The sequence below is a fragment of the Capra hircus genome, chromosome 14, assembly GCF_001704415.2.
Source record: "Capra hircus breed San Clemente chromosome 14, ASM170441v1, whole genome shotgun sequence".
Taxonomy (NCBI): Eukaryota; Metazoa; Chordata; class Mammalia; order Artiodactyla; family Bovidae; genus Capra; species Capra hircus.
In genome coordinates this window covers 65,139,723-65,157,431 of record NC_030821.1, presented here as the reverse complement: position 1 = coordinate 65,157,431, position 17,709 = coordinate 65,139,723, and the positions used below count along the sequence as shown (strand labels likewise).

The 17,709-nt window shown below is 52.3% G+C and overlaps 1 protein-coding gene across 2 annotated transcripts in view; it reads right to left on the bottom strand.

The window, feature by feature from the left end:
- Positions 1-17,709, bottom strand: part of ZHX2 (zinc fingers and homeoboxes 2) — a 180,417-nt gene that overhangs the window by 95,969 nt on the left and 66,739 nt on the right. The gene's annotated exons all lie outside the window — the stretch shown is intronic.

Here is a 17,709-nt window from a genome sequence, read left to right as displayed (position 1 = left end):
AGGCGTCTCCTGAACCCCACTCCGATCTGCCTCCAGTCCCTGGTGTCGGTTCCTTGGCAGCAACAGAGGTTCACAGTTGGTGAGGGTGGAGAAGGAAAGCTTTGCCTACAGGCCTCAAGTCCAAAAGATACGGCAGTCCTGAAAAGAAAAGCCCTCGATGTGGATTTCCGCCCTGGGAGACTCCTGCTGGGCAAGCCCTGTGTGCTTTGAAAATTCCTCAGGAGAGTGAAGCCGGAGAAGCAGGCGAGTGCCCAGCTCAGAGGATGCGTTCGTTCCCAGCGTGGCAAGTCGAGGCCTGAGCTCTAGAGGCTTCTGCAGCCGGCCGAGGCCCACCTGCAGCGCACACGTGTGCGTGGCGAGCCTGCCTATGAGCCGCGGCTGGGACCACGCTTCTCGCTCCCCATGCCCTGCCTGCCTTTACAGCCAAGCTTGTTTTTTCTTGTTGCGCTTGGAATTCTGAGGGGAGCAGAGGATTCTCTATTCATCTCTCCCTGTTCTCAAAGGGGCACCCTTTGAAGAAAAAAAAATCTTTATGGCCATACCACTAAGTGTAATCACTATGGCAGGGACTTCAAACATGGATCCATATGTCAGAGGTGAAACTGCATCACCTGGGAGCTTGTTGGAAGGGCTGATTCTCAGGACCCTAAGCAACAGAGCCTGCTTTTTAACAAGCTCCTCAGGTGATTCCCAGGCACATTAAAGTCTGCAAAGCATGCATTTCTAATCCCCTTCATCAGGGAAGGAAGGAAGGAAGTCAGGAAGTCATAGCCCATTCCCCAGGGAAAGAGACAGGTTCAAGAAACCACAACTTGGCTATCAGGATTTTAATGATGCTGAGAGTTCACGTGATTCCGGAATCAAGTGTTCCTTTCCTCTGTGCTATTCGGGGAAGCAAAATGAGAGGGTGATGGGACAGGCGGGCCTGGCTTGGTGGGAGGGGCTGGGGGCAGAGCAGTGGGCCAGGGATCGGCTGATGACTTCAGGCCTGGAGACGGAGGCTGATGGGTGAGCGCTCAGTGAGGGAGGCATCGGTAGGGAGGGAGGCCGGGGTCCCCTCCTCCTCACTGTCGTCAGAGGTCAGCAACATTTCCCAAAGGTCATCCGAACTTCTGCATTGAATCCCAGTGATTAATTTATTCTGATCCCAATGTAGCTGGATTTGCCCTCTGCCCTTAGAACTGAGCATCCGGCAGGAGAAGGCACCCTAGGAGGCAAGCTGACCTGAGTAGCCCAGCACTGATCGGCAGGAAAGACAATACTCTGTAAAGCTCCTTACAGTTTAAAAAGAACTTTCCATCCACTAGGAGCTCATCTGCTCCTTCAAAGGACTCGGGGATGTCACTGGTGCTATTCTGCAGTTGAGGAAACTGAGGCACAGAGAGGTTAAGTGATTTTCCTGAGGTCACACAGCTTTCGGGCAGGATGGGGTTGAGGTCCTCTGAATCCAAGTGCAGAGGTGTGAGCGCAGCTGCTTCTGATGGGGAAAGCGATCACATCATGGGTTTATGGTACCCTTCATTAGTGTCTAGGGCTTCCCTGATAGCTCAGTTGGTAAAGAATTCGCCTGCAATACAGGAGACCCCAGTTCGATTCCTGTGTTGGGAAGATATGCTGGAGAAGAAATAGGCTACCCACTCCAATATTCTTGGGCTTCCCTTGTGGCTCAGCTGGTAAAGAATCCACCTGCAGTGTGGGAGACCTGGGTTCGATCCCTGAGTTGGGAAGATGCCCTAGAGAAGGGAAAGGCTACCCACTGCAATATTCTGGCCTGGAGAATTCCATGGAGTATATAGTCTACAGGGTCGCAAAGAGTCAGACACGACAGAACAACTTTCACTTTCATTAGTGTCTAGGGGGCTTCCCTGGTGGCTTGGATAAAGAATCTGGCTGCAATGTAGGAGACCCGGGTTTGATCCCCGGGTTGGGGAGATTCCCTGGAGATGGGAATGGCAACCATTCCAGTATTCTTGCCTGGAGAATTCTGTGGACAGAGGAGCCTGGCGGGCCACAGTCCATGGGGTCACAAAGAGTCGGACGCGACTGAGCAACTAACACTTTCACTTGGATTAGTGTGCCCCAGCTCCATCTTGCCTTACTCTCTGCTCACAGAATGGGTTTACTTAACAGACTCGTGGACCAAGAAGAGAACAGTCCACAACCTCAGAGGGTGTGTGACTGGTAGGATGCCAGCAGGCATCCTTGGTGTATCGGTCATGTCTTCCGTTACGGAATGTCTGCTCTGCTGTCTGTGCTTCCACAAGGAGGTCCAGCGCACACGAGGCATACAGGCGACTGGCGTCAACAAAGCCCGGGCGCCGCACTGGCTCACAGGCAACTGTTCCTGGCATGTTAATACTTTGCACCACCAAGTGAGGGTGGCTGGATGCAAGGTACACACCGCTGAGCAGAGCAAGCCACAGGGTTCCGCCCTCCCAGCTCCTCCTCGGGGCTCCGGTGGCCCCGTGCTCTGTCTGAGGTGCTCGTGTGGCTCGGTTTGCCCTCGTCTTTGTGCCCAGGCTTGGGGCTCAAGAGACCACCCATCCTGGCCACACTCCAGCAGGGCCTGAAGGTGCTCTGCCCCAGGAACTTGGGATGAAGACACCTGCCTGCTTCTGCCTCTGCACCCAGCAGCCTCAACCCTTCGCTAGCCCCCTCCATCAAGTTCCGCCTCCCCTTTAACACAGTATTGATTGGCCTATAGTCACTCAGGCCCTATAGTTATTGTATTTATTCTAATTCAGAACTTACACCCTTTGAACTGGACTGGTATCGTCACTCGGACTGTGCTTCATTACAGAGCCGTATGAATTGTGAATACTCTGCTTCAGGCCAACTGTCCCCCAAATGCTGTGATTTTTGAATTTATCAGAATGCAGGGTTTTATCGGCACACATGTAACATTTTAGAGCAGCAATGCCTGCATAATAGAAGTTATATTTTAGGTACGAATATCTGTGTATAACAAACATGTAGTATGTATGTTGTAGTTCAGTTGCTCAGTCGTGTACGACGCTTTGCAACCCCTTGGACTGCAATAGTTATTAAATATTACCATGTTAAGACCCTGATGCTAGGAAAGATGGAAGGCAAAAGGAAAAGGGGGCAGCAGAGGATGGGATGGTTAGATAGCATCACCAGCTCAATGGACATTAGTCTGAGCAAATTCCGGGAGATAGTGGAGGACAGGGAAGCCTGGAGCACTGCACTCCATGGGGTCGCAAAGAGTTGGACATGACTTAGCGACTGAACAACAACAAACCATTATTAAATGTTGAACATATTAAATATCTGATGAGCAATCATTTATTGAGGTATCCACATATTGAGTAATCACATATCCTGATTCTGTGCTGGGTAGTAGACAGACATAAATAAGATCCAATCCTTACCCTCAGGAAAGCCACAGTATAAAAAAGGAGAAAGATACATAATAGCCTGAAGGTGAGGAAGCACAATGTATGTATATAGAGGTGCTATAGGTGGGAGCAGCTAACGGATGCCCTCATTTGTCTCAGGACAAAGACCACACTTCTCACCGCAGGGCCTCTGACCCTGCGAGGTCTGGCCAACGCTCATCACTCCGCCTTCCCCTTGCCCCACTGTGTTATGGGCTCCCAATGACCAAGCTTTTTGAACACCCTGGATTCCATGCAGCCATGTGGCTACCTTATCTTAGACCCTCTCTAGTTAATGCTCTGTCCTCCCACTTCCCCGAATTAGCTCTGAATCACCCTGCAGGACCCAGGAAGGGAATGCATACAGAGCACTTAGAATCATGTAGGCGCTAGATATAGTATGCACGTACACAGAATAGTATGTTAGCTACTATTATTACTGGTGTTACTTATTATTATCCCCAACTGACTAGGTGTTTCTTCCTAGGCACAGAGGTGTGGAGTGGGGCTTGGCTGGAGCTGCAAACAGTGAATTCTTCTTGGAGCTGGGGAGTCTCAATGAATCAGTTCCATTTTCCCATTTAGCCTTTTCTTTCTTTCCCCACTTTTTTTGGACATACATGTAGGATCCTAGTGCCCTGGCCAGGGATCAAACCCACGGCCCCCTGCAATGGAGGCACAGGACCATGAATAAGTTCCCCCCCCACCTTGAACTTCACACGGGGGCATCAGACACTTGATCCTTCCTAACCAGTGTGGGGGGAAGGGCACTGGTCTCGGAAATGACACATCTGAGTCTGGTCTTGGTTCTCTCACACACTTGTGTTGTGATCTGATGCCGAGTCCTGCCCTCCCTGGGACCTTAATTTCCTCACCAGCCGAGTAGAGCTCTAAACAGAACCTGCCTCCTTTCTGCACAGGGGATTCAGTGCCGTGAAATGACGCTCGCGTTGTGAGCAGCAGCATAAATGAAGGAAAAGGCTTTTCACTGCCCTTCAAGCTCTTCCTGTGTACACATTTCCAGTCTTTCTGTCTCAGCACACCCAGGAAATGATCAAAGGCACAAAATCCCAACGAGGAAAAATCTGCCCATAGGATTTTCCCTGCAGGTCCCTCCTATCCCCTCCTGGCCTAGTTTAAACCCATCGGATGGCTGGACAACAGCAGGGGAAAAAGAGGAACAGTGCTTTAACCATTCGGAGAAGAAGAAAAACACCCAGGGTTACTCCCTCTCTCGCAGTTTATTCCAGTCCATTTTTTCACTCGGCAAACATTTAGCAGATGAGTAATAAATTCCGGGTCTAGTAAACAGGTCATGATGTCCTGGGGTGATGGCCTCATATTGAGGAAAGGATGAAGAACCCATGGAGGACTGTATCTGGGATCAGCAGGTTTGGGATGGGGCTACTGTGGACTGAGCACAAGAGAGGAAGGTCAAGTTCAAAGAAGGTGGCAAGTTACAGGCCACTTCTGTGCAGCCATGATTCTGCAAGCCGGCAGTGCAGTCTTCAGTTGCCTGTCTTTGCACCAGGAAATGTTCCACTTTGGAAACCAACAACACCTTTAATTCATAAGAGCGATCAGTGAAGGATGAGTGCAAAAGTCACCACTTCCTGAGTGCTTGCTCTGAGCTGGGCACTGAGGGGGTCTTCCAAGGCTTCTTCTCTGTCTTCATCACAGCAGCTCTGAGGAGCAAGTACTCAATACCCACTCTGCAGACAAGTCTGAATCTTAGGGTGATCACACGAATCACCCTGAGAGGAAACATCCAGTGACAGGTTTGAACTCAGGCCTGATTGAACGGTCTTTCTATTCCCCACCACTCCCTATGTTGCCCCTTAAACTTTGACTCCATGGCTGGAGCTGCTGGCAAACTGGGCCATCTCTTCCACCAACACCAACCTACGCTTCCACGAAGACCCTATGTCCCCACTCGAGACTATAGAGGAGGCTGAGTTCACAACCTCCCCGGGGCGTGCAGGCGCAACTTGAAGCATCGAACATGGACAAGAACACTGAACGCTACTCTAGAATTGGTCTGTGTTTGTTCCCAAATATTTCCCCTGAAAATTGTCAAATACCATCAACACTCCAAGAAGATGTGCCCATCACCGGGCAGGGCAGTATTTAATTTGCTCACTGCTGTCTCTTCATTCCTTCAGCAATCTTTTTAAAACTATTTGTTTATTTATTTGGCTGCACCAAGTCTTGGTTGCAGCACCTGAGATCTATCTGTGTGGTACATGGGCTCCAGAGCACATGGGCTTAGTTGCTCCCTGACCTGTGGGATCTTAGTTCCCTGACCAGGGATCAAACCCAAGTCCCCTGCATTGCGAGGCAGATTCTTAACCACTGGACCACCAGGGAAGTCTCTCTCCAACAGCTCTCTATGGGGCACTGGTTTCAGGCCAGCACTGGGGAGATAAAGTGAGCCCTACCCTTGCAGGACTTCCCAGGTGGTGCTAGTGGTAAAGAATCTGCCTGGCAATGTAGGAGACTTAAGAGTCGTGGGTTTGATCCCTGGGTCGGGAAGATCCCCTGGAGAAGGAAATGGCAACCCACTCCAGTATTCTTGCTTGGAGAATCCCACGGACCAAGGAGCCTGGTGGGCCACAGTCCATGGTGTTGCAGAGTCAGACATGACTGAAGCGACTGCATGCGCCCTTGCAGCTGGGCTGGAGACGGGGAGGCACATGCAATGGTGGCAAGATCGCCAGGGAGGCAGATGGAGGGCCTGGGGGAGGGCAGCTGGATCTGAAAGGCAAGCGGCAGCAAACCTGGCCAAGAGAGGAAGGAAGAATCCAGAAAGCTAGAGGGAATGCGTGCAGGGCCGAGGCAGGAGGAGGAGCACTGGCCACCCAGCAGTGGAAGCAGGCCAGAGAAAGAACAGGAGCCAGCTCCTCCAGGGACTCGCCGGCCTTTAAGAAGCTGGGTCTTTATACCTGTCAGTGATGGGAAGTCACCAGAAGAGCTGGATTCCCAGGGTCTGCAGTTCTCAGCACATGGTGGCCCGCAACAGTCTTTGCTGAACGGATAGTGGAATCCTGTTTGCCCCCTGGCCCCCTCAGGTCCTCTGGCAATGTGAGAAGCACCGCCTGGGACTCTGCCATCTTTACAAAGAGCAACCACAGGGCAATCTGATTTGTGTAGGGAAGAATTCTCCCTGGGCACCTGGCCTGAGCCGCCTTCTGTTAGGCCTCGGAGAACTATGGCTCCGGCGTGGCTGTCAGCAGATGTGTGCGGATGAATACACCTTTGATTACAGCTCATGTTTCCGAGGGAAAGACACGGCTCCCTGGAGACTGGGAGTCTATGAAAATGAGCCTGTGCAAAAGAGATGTAAGTGAGCTGGAAACGCAAGCCCTTTGGGCGGGCGCTGGTTTCTTTCTTCAAAGTAAACAACAGCAGACAGGACCAGCCTGGACGAAAAGCAGGTTCTTCGTCATCCCTAATGTGTGTGTGTGTGTTGTGTGCAGGGTCTTTGTCATCCCTAATGTGTGTGTGTGTGTACAGGCTCTTCGTCATCCCTAATGTGTGTGTGTGTCCATGCTCAGTCGTGTCAACTGTGTGTGTGGGAGTGTGTGTGTGCAGAGAGGACCAGCCTGGACGAAAAGCAGGTTCTTCATCATCCCTAATGTGTGTATGTGTGCGTGCTCAGTCATATCAAGTGTGTGTGTGTGTGTGTGTGTGTGTGCGCGCGCGCGCAGGTTTTTCATCATCCCTAACGTGTGTGTGTGCCTGCTCAGTCATGTCAAGTGTGTGTGTGTGTGTGTGTGCGCGCGCGCGCAGGTTTTTCATCATCCCTAACGTGTGTGTGTGCCTGCTCAGTCATGTAAACTGTGTGTGTGTGTGCGTGCGTGTGTGCGCGTGCACACTCCATCATGTCCGGAGGTGGTTAAAGGGACTGGTTTGTGAGAAAGTGGTACCTGCTTAGGATATGCGAGTGTTATCGCCGAGAATGGGTGTGCCTGCTTCCCTCCTTCCTGGGGACACTCAGCCTTGGGGACACTGGTTTAACCCAAATTTCTTCACCACAGGGAGACTCACAGATGTAGTTTATTTATTTTTCTTTTTGGGGGGCGATTCCTCCTCATACTGAATTCTGAAAACTGCTTCAAGGCAGCAGCAGGTGCAACTGTAGAACTCGCTGTTTGTCTCCCTTCTCCCAGCTAACATAATCCTGTGTTGTCTCTTGTGTGATATCTGAAAACTGCTCTATCACTTACTTTGTTTGGTGTTAGGCAGAAGGGTAACAAACCTTGTTTAGAATATGGTTTCCACCACTTAAGAGCTGTGTGTCCATAGACAAATTATTTTCTCTTCTCTGAGCCTTAGTTTTGCCATCCACAAAATGGGCTAAGATGGGCCTTAGATAACATTCTAAAAGTAGGCTGCTGTGGTTTGAGCCCAAGCATGTCTGAACACAACTATTCCATTTTCTCCACGCTGTCTCTTGAACTTGGGACATGTACCCCCACCCCAGCTCCGATTACCTGGCACATAACCGGTGCTTAGTAAATGCTGCTTCTGCCTCCCTTCTTTCACATATCTATTTTTCCACTATGCTGAGTATAAATTGGGGTAGCCAGGAGGTGCTTTATAAACCCAAGCTATATTGGGTACTCCAATGTGCACTTCAGCGGCTGAAAATACAGAAGGAAAAAGGCAGCTAGCTGTGTTCTCTTTCCCTTGACTCTTGTTTTGAACCCTTTATTAAATATCTTAAGTATTATTTGCCTTCAGGGTCAAAACACAGTTTCCAGAGATGTCCACTTCGCACTCATAAATGAATTCTCACTAAAGTCTCTTTCTAAAATTTTTAAATATGTGTGTGAGACAGCATAAATGTACTGACTCACAGCTGGAAAAACTCTCTCTCCCCAACACATTCCAAATTTGTCGAGTCACATGAACTGAGTAAGAGCACTTCGTGTGGCTGCTAGCCCTGAGCAGGCGAGCAGTTACGCCAGCGAAGGCTCGTCTCTCCCTTCCCTGCCCCCTGCTCCAAGCCAGCGTATCCAGGGACTCCACAGATGGCACTGAATGCCCAACACAGGTTCAGTGAATGCAAGGATTGGAAAGGACCTGGCAACTACCTAAAGCCAAACTCGAATTCTGCAGGACGGTGTAATATTAAAAAAAGGAAAAAAAAAATCAAAGAAAAATTTACATATCAGACTGTCAGAAAATCTAACAACTTCGCTTACTGAATCAGGTAGGTCTCTGCTGGGCATGACATCAAGCACTTGACAAGCATGTCTCATTTATCCTTCACAGCCAGCCTGTGAGGTGGGGAGGTAATGATGATCCTCGCTTTACACGTGGGGACAGTGAGGCACGAGTGTTAGAAACTTGTCCAGGGTCCCGCTGTGTGTCGGTGGAGCTGATTCTACCCAGTGCAGCTATAGAACACAGGCTGTTACACATCCAGCCATTCATTCTGGAAGGAAAGACTCTTTCTGCTACACAGAAGGAAGGAAACTCCATTTATTCCGCAACTATCCACCCAACACTAGAATCCAAACCCTACATCAGATGTCAAAGAGGGGGCTGCTGATGAGCATGGGCAAAACGGGGCAATTTGGTGACTGTGTCCACTGAGTTTGTAATTGTGTACGGGAGCTACGATGTTTGCACAAAAAATTACAACACTAGTAAGTAAAAAAAATGGGGCTTTCTTGGTGGCTCAGTGGTAAAGAGTCCACCTGCCAGTGCAGGACACGTCAGTTTGATCCCTGGATCAGGAAGATTCCCCTAGAGGAGGAAATGGCAACCCACTCTAGTATTCTTGCCTGGGAAATGCTATGGACAGTGGGGCCTGGCCAGCTACAGTCCATGGGGTCGCAGAGTCGGACACAACTTAGCAACTAAACAACAATAACAAAAGTAAAAATGGCACCTGCAGAATTATCAAGTGGGATGCCTGGGGGAGGCTGGGTAAGGTGATGACTCTGGCTGGGGAGATCTGGAAGGCTTCCTGGTGGAGGTGCCATATGAACTGGATTGAAGGATGTGTAGGATTCAGACAGGAGGTGGCTGGAGGAGGTCCCGCCTGCTTATCCCAGTGAGTACACACAGATGGCTATGCCCCGGGAGTTCTTCTCTTGGTTTAGACTTGGGACCCACCCACCCCAGGAATGGCAGAGCCTCCATGTCTGCAGATGAGGAGCACGGGTAGAGGAGAGGGAGGGTAAGAGGGGCCAGGAAGCGGATCAGGAAGGGGCTGCCGGACACTGGAACACGGGGTGTGGTGGGGGAAGGGAGCATATCCGGCCAAGCTCCAAATGGGCTTCCTCAGAGCAGGCTCCTTGCTCCGTGGCCTCAGTGTCTCTCATCCATGTGCTGAGTCGCTTCGGTCGTGTCCAACACTGTGCAACTCTATGGACTGTAGCCTGCCAGGCTCCTCTGTCTGTGGGATTCTCCAGGCAAGAATACTGGAGTGGGTTGCCAGGCCCTCCTCCAGAGGATCCTCCCAACCCAGGGATTGACCTCGTGTTTCATTAAGTCTCCTGCATTGCAGGCGGGTTCTTTACCACTAGGGCTACCTGGGAAGCCCCCACTGCTATCTACAGGGAGGAAGACAAAGGAATTGCCTGAGTGGAACCTTGGAGAGCTCCCAATTTATCCCGTCCGTTTGCAGGTGAGAGGACCCAGGGCCAGAGAGGGGCTGAGCTTGTGGAAGTCCATGGATTTGGATCCAAGTTTATGGGGAGACAATGCAGAAGTCCCAGTTGGGCTGCTCTTCCCACGTCCACACCCCGAGGGGCATGCCACCTCTCAGAAGTCCGGGAAACTCCAGACACGCTGTGGGAGGGGAGACGGAGGACCCCAAACGTGCCTCAGCTGGGTCCACGGGCATCAGGCTCTGACACCCCCGGCGGCCACGTAAAGTTCGGCCCTGGTGCTGACAGTGCAGCTGGGCCGGTCCCCCAGTGGGTCTCCTGGCTCGGCCCTGCCCCCACCAGCACCTGTCCTCAGCAGACCTCTCCTCCACACTCAGGAAGCTTCCAGGAAACCGTGACCAGTTCCCCTCGGCCCCGGTTCCCCCTGACAGGCTGTACATCTGGTTGTGACTCACAGCGCTGGATTTCTGCCTGGGCCCTGCATCTTGCGTGGGGTGCCCAGTCTCCAGAACCAGCAACCTGCCCACCCGGCCATGGCAATGGGGGCTGCTGCCTCATCAGCTCACGCTGAGCTCATCCATGGGGCGCCTTGGGCTCATCCATGGGGCATCTTGGGCTCCTGGCCTGACACTGCTCTCTGACTGGGCTCAGGCCTGAGCAATCTCTGAGGGTCCCTCAGATTCCAGGCTCTTCAACCGAACTCCCCTCTCCCTGCAGGGATGCTCGCTGCCCCACAACCCCGGCCGCAACGCCAAATCTTCCTCCTCCCCTGTCCTGCTGCCCCCAGCACTCCAGTCAAGGCTCTGCTCCCCTCTGACAGCTGGTTCAGCTCCGCCCTGCTCCAGGGCTGGAGGGCTGGGCCGAGGTCCTGTGTCCCCGCAGGGTGGTGGCCTCCGAGGGTGGGGTCGCATTCCTTGTGACAGCTGCTCGTGTGGGCACCCAGTGTGCCCACCTTCAGGCCTTCACAACTGCCGCTTCCCCACCCGGAAGACTCTGCCCCAAGTCTTTGGCCTCAGCTTCTTGTCCAATTCACCTCCCCAGTGAGGGCTTTCCTCCCATCCTGCCCTCTGCCTGTTTCATTTCATCACAGCCCATGTCCCATTCGCCAACAACTGACTTGCTTGCTACCTGATCACACATTTCCTTGTTTACCATCTGGCTCTTTGAGGAAGAATGAGAAGAAGGCATCACTCTGTCCTGCTCGCCACCAGATGCCCCACACCCGGCTCAGAGCCCAATACCCGGAGGATGCACTCAGTAACTGTTCCTCCAGTGGGGTCCCCAGCGATGCTGGGCCTGGTGGACAGGCCTGGATCTCACTTCACCCCCACACAAGCCCTGTGTGGTCAGTATCACTGTCCTCCTTTCATAATAAGGTGTGCGAGGCTCAGAGAAGTTGGGTAGAGGGTCTGAGGTCACTCGGCCAGCAAGTGGAGCTAGGTATCAAACTTGAATTTGCCTGATAGGAAAGTCCGTCATTTTGACCACTGGGCTCTGCTGTTTGCCTCCGGTGTTTTCCGAATCCCCACAGTGAGGACACAGGAAAGACCTGTGGACTGAATGATCTGCACGCCATGTGATATGGAATGAATGTGCGTCCTCCACACCCTGAATTTATATGCATGCGTGCTGAGTTGCTTCGGTCGTACCCAACCCTTTATGACCCCATGGACTATAGCCCACCAGGCTCCTCTGTCCGTGGGATTTTCCAGGCAAGAATACTGGAGTGGGCTGCCATTTCCTAGTGCAGGGGATCTTCTTGACCCAGGGATCAAACCCACGTCTCTTACGGCTCCTGGATTGGCAGGCTGTTTCTTTACTACTTGGGAAGCCACGTTGGAGCCCTAACCCCAGTGTGACTGTGTTTGGAAATGGGACTTCTAACGGTGGTTAAATGAGGTCATAACAATGGGGGCCTGATCCCATATAATTAGTGTTCTTAGAGACACCAGAGAGCTTGCTCTCTCCGAGCACAAAAACCGAGCAGAGGCCACATGAGGACGCAGCTAGAAGGTGGCCGCCTACAAACAAGGAAGAGAGTCATCACCAGAAACAGAAAGGAATGGAACCTTGCTCTTGGCCTTCCAGCCTCCAGAAACGGGAAGAAAATAAATTTCTGATGTTTAAGCCAGCCATTTTATGGTATTTTGTTACAACAGCTCGAGCAGAAGAATACAGCTTTTTTTTTTAATGGAAGCCAAATTGCCAGGTCTAGGAAGGTAAGTCCTCCTTGTCTCCTCTCTTCCTTTCTCCCTCCGTTTACGCACTGACATTGGAGTGAAGCACTAGAACCCCCGAGGAGCTCCCAGGAGCCTCAAACTGGCGGCCCATGGTTGGAACACCTGCGCAGAGCTGTTTTGTTGGGCTGGCATGTATTTTTTAAAAACCACAAGGAAATCAGAAAGCTCTTAGTCTGGTCCTTGCGCAAGCACACTGCTCCTTGCTGTAACTGTCCCTCTCTCTGAGGCCTGGGTTTGGTGCCAGGGACAGCAGGTGAGCTAAGCAGCAAAGACGCATGGTTCAGGGTGCCCTGGGGCAGAGTGACACTGGGCAGGGAGAGGGGCGTGGGGGACGGTGAGTCACTGGAGGCTTCAGGGAGCAGGTGGCTTTGGCCTGGTCCCTGGAGGGTGGACAGGAAGTCACCAGTCAGAAGAGGAACGATGGTGCGTTCCAAGGAAGGCAGTGGAGAGGCTAGGTGCAGGGCAAGGGCATGGCCTGAGTAGTGTGGTTGTGCGTGGCTGAGCGTGAAGGTGAAGGGGCTAGGACATGGACTGGAGGGATGAGTGCCTCGGGCTCAGGGGCCCCTGACACCACCCCAAGAAGTTTGAGCACTGTCCTCTATCCAGGAGTCACAACCAGGAGTCCCAGCAGGCTTTAACCAGGAGGGGTCACCAGACAAGCTGAGTTAACACAGGCGGATGCTGGGTTAACCACTTCCTCACTGTGTGACTACATGCACGGGTCGCCCTGGAGCTATGTGGCCTCAGGCCCCTCATCTGTAAAATGGGGGTCACAGTGCTATGCATCTCAAAGGGGTGTTGTGGGGACTGTGTGCATGCTCAGGCGCTCAGTCATGTCCAGCCCTTTGCGACCCACTGGACTGTAGCCTGCCAGGTTCCTCTATCAATGGGATTCCCCAGACAAGAACACTGGAGTGGGTAGCCGTGCCCTCCTCCAGGGGATCTTCCCAACCCAGGGACTGAACCTGCATCCCTTGTGTCTCCTGCATTACAGGCAGATTCTTTACCCACTGTGCCACCTAGGGTAACTGGGGTTAATAAGTGTGCTTATTCCCAAGATTGGTTTGGGGAACTTAATGAGTTAATAAGCATAAAGCACTTGGAATGTCTCTAGCACCTGGTAAGACTCAGGGAGTAAGAGTTACTATTAAAACTGCTTAAGGACACAGGTTATCTCAGGGGTAGAGTTGAGAATGCATCTTTGCACCGCCCCACACTGAAATATTTGATTCTTATCAACACACCACGTTTACTCAAGGCGGAAAATGGACTGACCTGTTTTTGGAATAAAGGGCACATTCATGCAGCCTGAGTGCCCCATTTCCAGAACATTCCAGGCCACCGAAGGCTGACAGTAAAAACTCAATGGAGCAACGGGGCCTCTCGGACATGTTTCTTTCCCCCTCATGTTGTACTGTCTAGGGAGACAGTAAAAAAAGCTCTCACAATTTGAAAAATTGAACAGGAAGGAGACCCAGATAATTTCGGAGCAATCTGCGTAGACGTGCTGTGCTTGGCTACTGTCGCCCTGGTGCACCCCCATCGCACGCTTCCATTCCCAAAGGGCTGTCACTACAGTCTTTCGTTTCTGCCTCCTGACAGATGGTGATTCGGAAAGTGGGTTCCGGCAAGAGACTAGCTGGTTCAGATCTTTTTGCTACCCATCTTGAGTTCAGCAGTCCAGGGACATTTATTTATTCTTGCGCCCGACAAAATGAGGTGGGGACCACATCAACGCCAGTGGCTGTTGGGAGAGCTGGCAGACACACACAAAACCAGAGCCCTGCGCGTAATCACTCCCTCATCCAGAAAGTGCTTCTCACGAGCTTAACAGCTACTCAGGGCTGAGGACTCGACAGCCATCAGAACCCAGCGTCTCCTTCCAGGAGTGTGACGGGGGAGGGTGGACGATGCGACACACAAGTAAACAGCCAGGACCAGGGAGCCAGATGTGCTTTGGGGGAAAAAAAAAAAACAGAAGATGGTGGAGGTTTGAGAGGTTCTGGCTGAGCTATGACCCTGAAGTGGCCAGGCAAGGCCTCCATGACAGCGTGTCTTCTAAGCAGAACCCGAACGACATGAGGGAGATCTTTCCCACAAAGATAATGGGGAAAGTGTTCTAGACTAAGCAGCAGCAAGGGCAAATGTGTGTGCGTTGCTGAAGGCTGGTGGCAGAGGGAAAGGTGATGTACCTGGGATTACCATAAGGACTTTGGCTTTTGCTCTGAGATGGGGCAACCAGTGTAGGGTTTGGGGTACCAACCTGACAATCTGACCTGCGTTTTTAAGAAGTCTGTAGTTTTTGAGGAGAGGGGACAGTCAGGGTTTTGTGCATGAAGTGAGCGGAGGGCTGCAGCTGAGAGGGGCTGAGAGGACAGCCAACAGCAACTGCAATGACCCATGTGAGAGGTGATGGGGCTTGAACTGGAAGACGGGGATGGAGGTGGCAGGGAGCAGTACCACGGGGCTGACTAGGACCCCAGAGGTGGCATTCATGGCCACCAAAATGGGAACAGTGCCCCATGGAGGGGTGTGATGTGGTGATCCTGGGAGACGGCAGTCACACTGGGGATATATTTTGATGGCAGAATAGACAGGACTTATCAGGTGTAATGAAGTGGGAGAGAGAAAGAGGAAACCAAGATTATTTAAACAGAGGTATCTACTTTCTGAGAGGTTGAAGAATGAGAGTCAAGAGTTAGTTTTAGATGTGTTCAGTTTGGAAAGCCTCTTCACAAACATTAGGGATGGTAGTGAAGATGGTGGTGATGGTGGTGATGATGGTGGTGGTGATGGTCATGGTGGTGGTGGTGGTGGTGATGGTGGTGGTGGGGATGGTGGTGATGATGGTGGTGGTGGTGATGGTGGTGGCGGGGATGGTGGTGGTGGTGGGTGATGATGGTGGTGGTGATGGTGATGGTGGTGGTGATGATGGTGGTGGTGGTGATGGTGATGATGGTGGTGGTGATGGTGGTGGTGGGGATGGTGGTGATGGTGGTGGTGGTGGTGGTGGTGGTGGTGGTGGTGGTGGTGGTGGTGGTGGTGATGGATGATGGTGGTGGTGGGTGATGGTGATGATGGTGGTGATGGTGGTGGTGGTGATGGTGGTGTGGTGATGGTGGTGGTGGGTGGTGGTGATGGTGATGGTGGTGGTGGTGATGGTGGTGTGGTGGTGATGGTGGTGGTGATGGTGGTGGTGGTGGTGGTGTGATGGTGGTGGTGGTGGTGGTGATGGTGATGATGGTGGTAGTGGTGGTGATGGTGGTGGTGGTGGTGATGGTGATGATGGTGGTAGTGGTGGTGATGGTGGTGATGATGGTGGTGATGATTGCGGTGGTGATGGTGGTGGTGGCAGTGGTGGTGGTGATGGTGGTGGTGGTGATGGTGATGGTGGTGGTGGTGATGATGGTGGTAATTTTGGTGATGGTGGTGGTGGTGGTGATGGTGATGATGGTGGTGATTTTGGTGATGGTGGTGGTGGTGATGATGGTGATGGTGGTGGTAGTGGTGATGATGGTGGTGGTGATGGTGGTGGTGGTGGTGATGGTGATGATGGTGGTGATGGTGGTAGTGATGGTGGTGGTGATGGTGGTGGTGGTGGTGGTGACGGTGGTGGTGGTGGTGATGGTGGTGGTGATGGTGGTGGTAGTGGTGATGATGGTGGTGGTGATGGTGGAGGTGATGGTGATGTTGGTGGTGATGATGGTGATGGTGATTATGAAATGATGACTTGGTGTGGATTATGACACAAGCAAACACTGAAGGTTTGCTGTGTGCTGGGCATAGCACAAAGAACATGAGATGCATGAATCTGTAATCTCCATTGTCACCCTCATTTAATAAACCAGTGTAGTGGGTTGAACTGTGTCCCTCTCCCCCAGTGATATGTCTATGTCCTAGTCCCCAGGACCTGTGAATGTAACCTTATTTGAAAAGAGTCTTCGTGGGTGCAACTAAGTAAAAGCTCTCAAGATGAGATCATTTTGGCTTCTCCAGATGGCCCTAAATTCATCAGCAAGGGGCCTCATAAGAAACACCTGGAGAAGAACCCACCTCTGGAAGGTGACGGTGAAGGCAGAGGCGGAGCTGGGAGTGATACAGACACAAGGTACACCAACAACTTCTAGAGGCTGGAAGAAGCAAGGAAGGACTCTCTCCTAGAGCCTCCAGAGGGAGCAGGGCCCTGCTGACTCTGGATTTTGGACTTCTAGCCTCCAGAACTGAGAGGTTCGAGTTTTGTTAAGTCACCCAGTTTGTGGTCCTCTGTTATAGCAATCACAGGAAACTAAAACAACAAGGAAAGTCCAGCACAGAGAGACGAAGTCACTTGCTCAAAGGCACGCAGGAAAAGAGCCGCAGAGCCAGGAAGGTTTGCCTTCAGAGCCACTCACTCAGTAGGTGGGTGCTGTTCACCCTGTGTCTCCAACGAGGAACTGGAGGTCAGAGCCACAAGGCCATGCCAGGAACAGAGCTGGTGGAAGGCAGGACCAGGCTTCCTTGGGCTTCTAGCAGGGAGGCCGGACACCTTTCCCTGGTCTCGATCCCCACCTCTCCACTTTGAAAAACCCAGAAAGGCCCTTGTCTAGACCGTCTAGTGCCTCTCGGCCGCCACCACGTGGAATCCAGGGCTCTGCTGGGAATGCCGCCCAATCTGGTGATTCCAGTCTCCAGCTGCTCTGGGTCCAGGAACAAGTGGCCCCAGAGAGACCCTGGTGGGGTGGTGGCCTCAGTACATAGATTTCAGTGCCACCAAGGTTCACAACAGTCACTTAGCAACAGCGTACCGTCTGGATTTCAAAACCACCTCCTCTTTCCGTGATACTGACCCTGAAAACCTCTTGGCTCCCCTCCCACCGGGGACACGGGGACTGAAGAGGGAGGCGAGCTGGGGCAGGCCACACCCGCTGCGCTTGAACCTCTGCCCGCAGCTGAAATCAGCCCTGGAAGCAGAAGCAGAAAAGGTCCATTTTCTCTCCCTCCGATGCCCGGGAAAACATTTTACCGGAAAAAACCCAAATACTGGGGATCCAGGGAAGATGATATCCTTCCCCACCTCCCCCGACCCCTATGCCTCGTCAAAGCTTCACCATTTGCAGAGACGGACAGAGGGACTTGTGACAATTAGGGCCTGTGAAGGGGCCCAGGTGTCTTCCCACAGAGAAGTGTGTGTTCAGAGCCCTTAATGAGCAGAGGGCAGTTCATGTCGGGGGTGGGCTGGGAATCGGGGCTGGTGGTGGGGGTGTTCTGTTTATGAAGAATACAATCATTACGTCCAGGTCAGTGGAGGGAACCACTGGGCTGAAACAAATTTGATGGCCGGGGAGGGAGGAACATTATGGCTGCTTCAAAAACAGGACTGTCTCCCTGGCCCGCCGACTGGCCCAGCAGACCCCTGCTCTCTCCCTCAAGGTGCACAGATACACAAACAAGACAAGCACAACACACGTT